The sequence below is a fragment of the Frankliniella occidentalis genome, unplaced genomic scaffold (assembly GCF_000697945.3).
Source record: "Frankliniella occidentalis isolate FOCC.00 unplaced genomic scaffold, Focc_3.1 Scaffold17, whole genome shotgun sequence".
NCBI lineage: Eukaryota > Metazoa > Arthropoda > Insecta > Thysanoptera > Thripidae > Frankliniella > Frankliniella occidentalis.
In genome coordinates this window covers 780271-786270 of record NW_026267147.1, presented here as the reverse complement: position 1 = coordinate 786270, position 6000 = coordinate 780271, and positions in this window count along the sequence as shown.

Here is a 6000-nt window from a genome sequence, read left to right as displayed (position 1 = left end):
CATGAAAGTCGAGGGCAGTAGATGGAACCGACGCTGGACTAATCTAGGGCATGGTGGACATTGTGACTCGCAGTCGACGGCCCGTATGTCTTTTTTCCCACCTCATGTAAATTGTATTGTGTGGAAGCAGTTTGTTCATTGACATTCAAAAACTTATTGGCCTGAAAGGTTACCTTCGTCCTGGTTGTCTTTCTCCGTTTCCGTCATGTTTCCTTAGTCGCTTCTGTTGCCTTTTTTTGTGGTGCTTGATTAATTATTTTTCAGTCGTTGCGGCAGTATGATTTTTTGATGATATGATCGTGGTAGAATTTAGAGGCCGGGAAAGAAGAGATGAACTTGTAATTTTGGGGGCATTGCCGAATGGAGCCCGGGGGCTGCTGCTGCTGCGCCCGCCCCGCGCGGCCGCCACCGCCTTGTGGGTCGTTGTTGACGCCCTGCCCCTGCGCGCCGCCCCCTCCCTCGGCTCTGTAGCGAATGGTAGCGAAGCTCCGCGCCCTCCGCGCTCGCCGTCGCCGGTGATCGCCTCTTGTTCGACGTTCAACGTTGATTGCTGGTGATTGCCGTTGCTGTCGTCCTCATGGAGTCTGAGACCAAGCTCGCCGTGTCCGTCATGGGTGGGTACGCCTCCTTCCACCTTGTGCACGGTGCCGCCTATCATTCAAACACAAGATGTTCACCTCTAAGAAACGACCTCTGTGATCTTACGCACCAGTACTTTTGCGTGTGTAATTAATTACTTGGACTGCTGACGATATTCTCAAGCAGGATTAAAATTATACCAGCTGGAGCCAGGAGAGAGATGTAGGGGTTGAGAACCATAGCCGAGTGACCCGCAACTCTTCTCCTTCGCTCATCTCACCTAAAGCGCCCTTGCTCTCTGTGCCCCCAGAGGCCAGTCCGGCCAGTCCGGCCAGCCCGGCCAGCCCGGCCAGCCCCAGCGAGTACCTCCGACGGCATGTGGGCAGGCCGCTGGCGCAGGCGCTGGCGGAGCTGGCGCGCACCAGGCCCGAGGACCCCGTGGGCTTCCTGGCGCGCTGGCTGCAGCATGAGGCCGGTAAGGGACGCTCCGGCCCACCCCGCCCAGCCGCACGAGAACTACAAGCACCGCCACAAGCGACGGGCGCAGAGGAAAATACAAGCCAACTCACTCATGTGTTTTCTACATTTCAAAAATAAATGTACTTTCGAATAGTGCGCGCAACACGCAACAGTTACTACCACTACTACGGTATGAGGCCTGACGCTTTCACTTCCTAAAACCCTGTGAGGCGACCCGCCTGGCTCGCCCAGATGATCCCGGACGTGAGGGCCAGGCGGCGGGCGAGCATGTGTTCTGTTCCCGACCCATGGAGCCCACAGCAAATGAGCGCACGCGTGTGAAGGGCGCGGATGACACGGCGGAAGGGAAGGGTAGGGCCAGGCCCTAGGGCCCCGCCAGGCCCCTTCACCAACACCAGTGACCTTCGCCTCTGCCGAATCGTATGGCAGGAAATCGAATCGGGTGCTCGGTGCCATCAGACATGGAGCGGTGCACGCCTTGTGCTGCGCTCTGCGCTGGAGGAGATATTGTTGGGGGGGGGGGGGCAGGGAACGCCAGGAATCCTTGAGTCGGGGAAGGGTGCAGGTGCAGCGGAGGCGTGAGTAACAGAAAGTCCCACTCTCGCGGAAACCCCGTCGTCTAGAAGGCAAAGCGGGGGTCGAGCAGTCGCACAAACATTGCGTGGCCGGTTGATTTTCCTATCGTCTGGTGCCCTCGTAGTCGAATGTTAGACAAGGGCGGATCGGCGAGGGGAGGAATAGCAGGATAGTGTGCTGGAGAGGGTTTATTGCGGCACAAAGCAGTCAGACAAACACAGTAAGTGGGCGGTTAGTTTTCAGCAGTTAAAGTGCCATCAGACCTTCGCGTCATATCGTGCCGCCACAGCGGCGGCGCGGCGTACCCCGGGCGTGCGTCCCTCAGGAGAAGCGCTGCCCTCCCGCGGTGGGGGAAGGAAGGGAAGGTTCAAAGTCCTCGGCTCCCCAAAGTGGCGGGTGAGGTAATTGCAGCGCCATCGACCGGCTCTAACCCGGGCTCCGCTGGAGCCGAGTACTCCACTTCAGCCCGTTGGGGCGGGGCGTGGCGGGGCGTGGCGGGGCGAGCGGCCGCCCAACCGCGGTGGGAAATGCAGCCCGGGCGCACCGCCGTGCTGCGGGACTGCCCACCTGCGCGGCCGCAGGGGCTCCAGCAGGCTGCAGGGCGGCCCACCGCCGGCGCGGCTCCGGACCGGACACGGCCGGTTCTGTCCAGTAGGGCGGGAACAGGGAGAGGAGGCGGGTAGGAAAACAAGCGAGCAGCGAAAGAGAGAGCAAGAAAGAGAGAGCAAGAAAGAGAGAGCAAGAAGGAGAAGTGAGAGAAAGAAGGGGCGCGTAGCCGGCGCCCGGCGCGCGGGGGCCAAAGTAGTGGGGCTCGAACGACGACTCGCCTTGTAAAAGTGGCCGGTATGTAAATCCATGCAGACGTTTCTAAACATAGCGCACGCGTCGGCCGGGCCGGGCCTCGGGCCTGGAAGAGCCGGAGGAAGGGGCGGGTCGGGGAACAGCGCGTGGCTCGTGGGAGTCGCTATAACAGAAGCCCTCCGGCGCCCGGGCCCGGCCAGGGACCGGAGGGCGGCAAAGGCCAAGGTGCCCCTCTCCACCTGCCCCACCCGTCTCCACGGCCCGGTGCTAAACTCGTCCGCTGCCGGGTTCGTGAAGAGGGCCGAGTCATTGCACTCCCCGCGGCTCCCCGACCCGTGCACTCCGGGGGATGACGTCGCCGCTATCGCCTGGCCCGGGGCCTGGCCATCACTCCTGCCAGGCACGGGGTGCGAGGGGCAGGCCTAGGGGTAGGGCTGCGTCCGGGTGGCCGCTGCCCCGCGCCCGCAGGGCGAGCTGCAGTTGGGCGGGCACACCCGGACGCGCCCCGACCGTCCGGCGGTCACGCGAGCCGTTACGTACCGACGGGAGAGCCTTGGACGGTCCGGGGGCCGCGCCGCGCTCGCCGCAGCGGTGACGTCACGGAGTCGTCATCGAGGGCGTAGCGCCTCGCGTAGCGCCTGCATGGCGGGGCGGGGCACAGGGGGCGCGCCGGAGTGGGCAGCCGGAGGTTTGCGCGCCACAAGGTTGCCCCCGGTGGGCGTGGCGTCCCCTCGGGTGGCCCCCGAGCGGCGGCTGTCCCGTGTCGTCTGTCAACGTCAACACCTCATCCCTCGATCGCTCCCTTCTAGGAATCCTACAGTATTAGGAATCGACAAACATAAGGGTGGGCAGAGCCTACATTGAAATCCTGAGATGTCTGGCCTTTCGACTGCGGCAAAGGAGTGGAGTGAGTACGGCGCCGCGCCTGATAGTAATCAGTGCTCAGAGGGTTGGAAGTGAGGGGCAAGAGGGGGTAGGGGGTGCTGCCTTGGCCGTAGCCCCTTGCGGGGTCGCGGGGCCCGCGCACCTGACCGCAAAGGTCAAATGACTCAAGCGCGCTCCCCGATCTTGAACTTCCACTTTGTCGAGGTCAAGCCTTTCATCCGCAAAGGAAAAAGGAGGTATCAAAATTGAATGATTATAACATTTCAAACTTACCAGGAGTCTTGAAAATTTGAGGATTTTTGTCGACGTACAGACGTACCCACCCATACCGACATTTTCTTCTTGTATTACTTTCTTTTCTTCTTATACAAGGTAGACGCACGTTAAAACCGTGTGAAGCTGAGCTAAATGTGCGTCTACCTTGGCCTGCGGCGCGCTAAAATTTAAATGTTTTCGCGATTTTGGTTGGCATGCCTGTCCACCTCACATCCCACGTCTCACGGCCACGCCAGGCGCCTCACTTCACGCCGTCTTCCGGACGGTCTCCCCTTGAGCTTCCTGACAGAGCTGAGCATTTAAAGTTAAAGTTTAATATCAAGTTCAAGTTAAGCTCAGCAATTATTTTCTTTTCTGATGATACATTTTTATTTTTGTGGCATGGAGAAAGTATACTCCCAATACGTTGACTTCAGTCGGGTGTGGCGAATCGCCCTCGCCCTTTCTCGAGCGCGAACCCGCCGCTCGGCACGTGGTTGTCGTCCTTCCGCCCGTCCAGTCCATCCGGGTCGATCCGAAGGGGCGTGGACGGCGACACCCTTTTCTATCTTTGTCAGTGTCAATGTCGCGTTGGGGCGTGGCGGGGCCTGGCGGGGCGTGGCGTGGCGTGGCGTGATGTCACGTGACGTCTTGTCACGCAAAGCAGCCCTGGGCGTTGATAGGATTACACCGCCTCGGATTGGTTACCCGCGCCGCAAGATTGGGCAGACGAAGCGAAGTGGGACCCTCCGGTGGCGGCGGCAAAATTGAAAATAGAAAAGACGGAATACCAAGAAATACTATCCCCGTCGTTGTGTCCACTGTGGGAGGGGGGTGGTGGCGGTGGTGGTGGTGGCGGTGGTGATTGTGATGAGGGGAGGGGTGCTCTCCCTGCCCCTGTCCCGTCAAGTCCAGTTCATCCATTACTGGACGTGGGGCGTGTCCTGCAGAGTAGGGGACCCCAGAAGGACAGTACCTGTTCCGCCAGGCTTGTCAGCGCCTCCTATAGGGGAGTGGGGGTGGGTACAGGGGTATATGCAGGCCAGATGGTAGAGGTAGAGTACAGGGTAGAGGTGTATATATAGGCTAGAGGGTAGAGAGGGTGTAGGTAGAGGTGGAGGTAGAGGTACACACTAAATGTATTTGTATGTTTTTGTGCAAATGTTCGCTCTAAGTTAAAACTACGTTTCGTTTCGCACAAATTCGTACGACAAAGTGCATGTACCTTTTCTGGACAACTCGTTGAGTGAGTGTTTAGTTTAGCACAGGGTTGATGACGAGGGGTGGATAACTCCCCTGCTAAGAGTACACATCTAATTCTGCCCAATTCAAACTAATTCAGACCAATTCAATTAAATTCAACATAATTCAGAAATAAATTCAAAACAATTCAAAAATGATTCAACTTAATTCAGTTCAATCCAAGACAACTACATTCAATTCAAGTCGATTCACGCTAATTCAGTAAAATAAAATCGCAATAATTCAAACCAGTTCAAAACAATTCAACCAACTCAGTCCAAATCAAATTCAAATCAAGCCGAATTCAAGCCGCAATTCAAATTCAATTAATGAAATTTGCACACCCGATTGAGGAGTTATCCACCCCTTTGTTAATTACTTCTGGATGGAATGTATTCGTATTCGAGTGAGAAATACCCGATCTAGATCGTAAAAAGGGAAGAAGGAAGAATGCCCTCATTCCTTTCCTACCCTGCTCAACACCCACCTCATACATCTGAGGGCCATGCACATAGGAGGAGCACGTCAAAAGTCATGTGTTTTCGAAACGGCCCCTCACGCCGGTCAGCACCCTTGGTTTCGCGCGCCGCCGCGCCGCCAAACTCACAAACTATAAAAGTAAAATGGAAATGAGGCTTTCGGTTTGTTGTATTTATCGCCCCGACCGTGCACGCCGCTGGCCGCCGCTGCTGGCCGCGTTGGCTCTGGCGGAGCGACTACTCGCTTCATTTCTCTTTGGGAAGAGTTGTTGCCCTGTTTGGGGGAGGGGGAAGGGGCAGCGAGGGGGGAAGAAATCGAATACCTGTCAGACGTTTGGTCGCAAACACCCCCTTCCCCTCCATAAACACAGGTGCCCCCTACCCTTCCACCTCATCCCCCGCGTTTGGCACGCCAACTCCTCGCCGTGTGCGGAGCCCGGCCCCGGCGCCCCGGCGCCCCTGGTGCACTCGCACGCTCGCCAAACAGCATGACCCACCCCAACAGTCGGCAGTGGCGTAGCCTCGGCCGTAGCTCACTTGCCTGCCAGCGGCGACTCCATCGCCACGGTAGTCCACAAAACTGAGAGGTTATTGCACGACCCAACGCCCAACTTTATCGGCTTTGCTCTCTGGCTCTGACGAGCACCCCATCCGGCCGGCCTAGCACTCGGGAGGGCGTGCCAGTAGTGACAACGGGATAGGG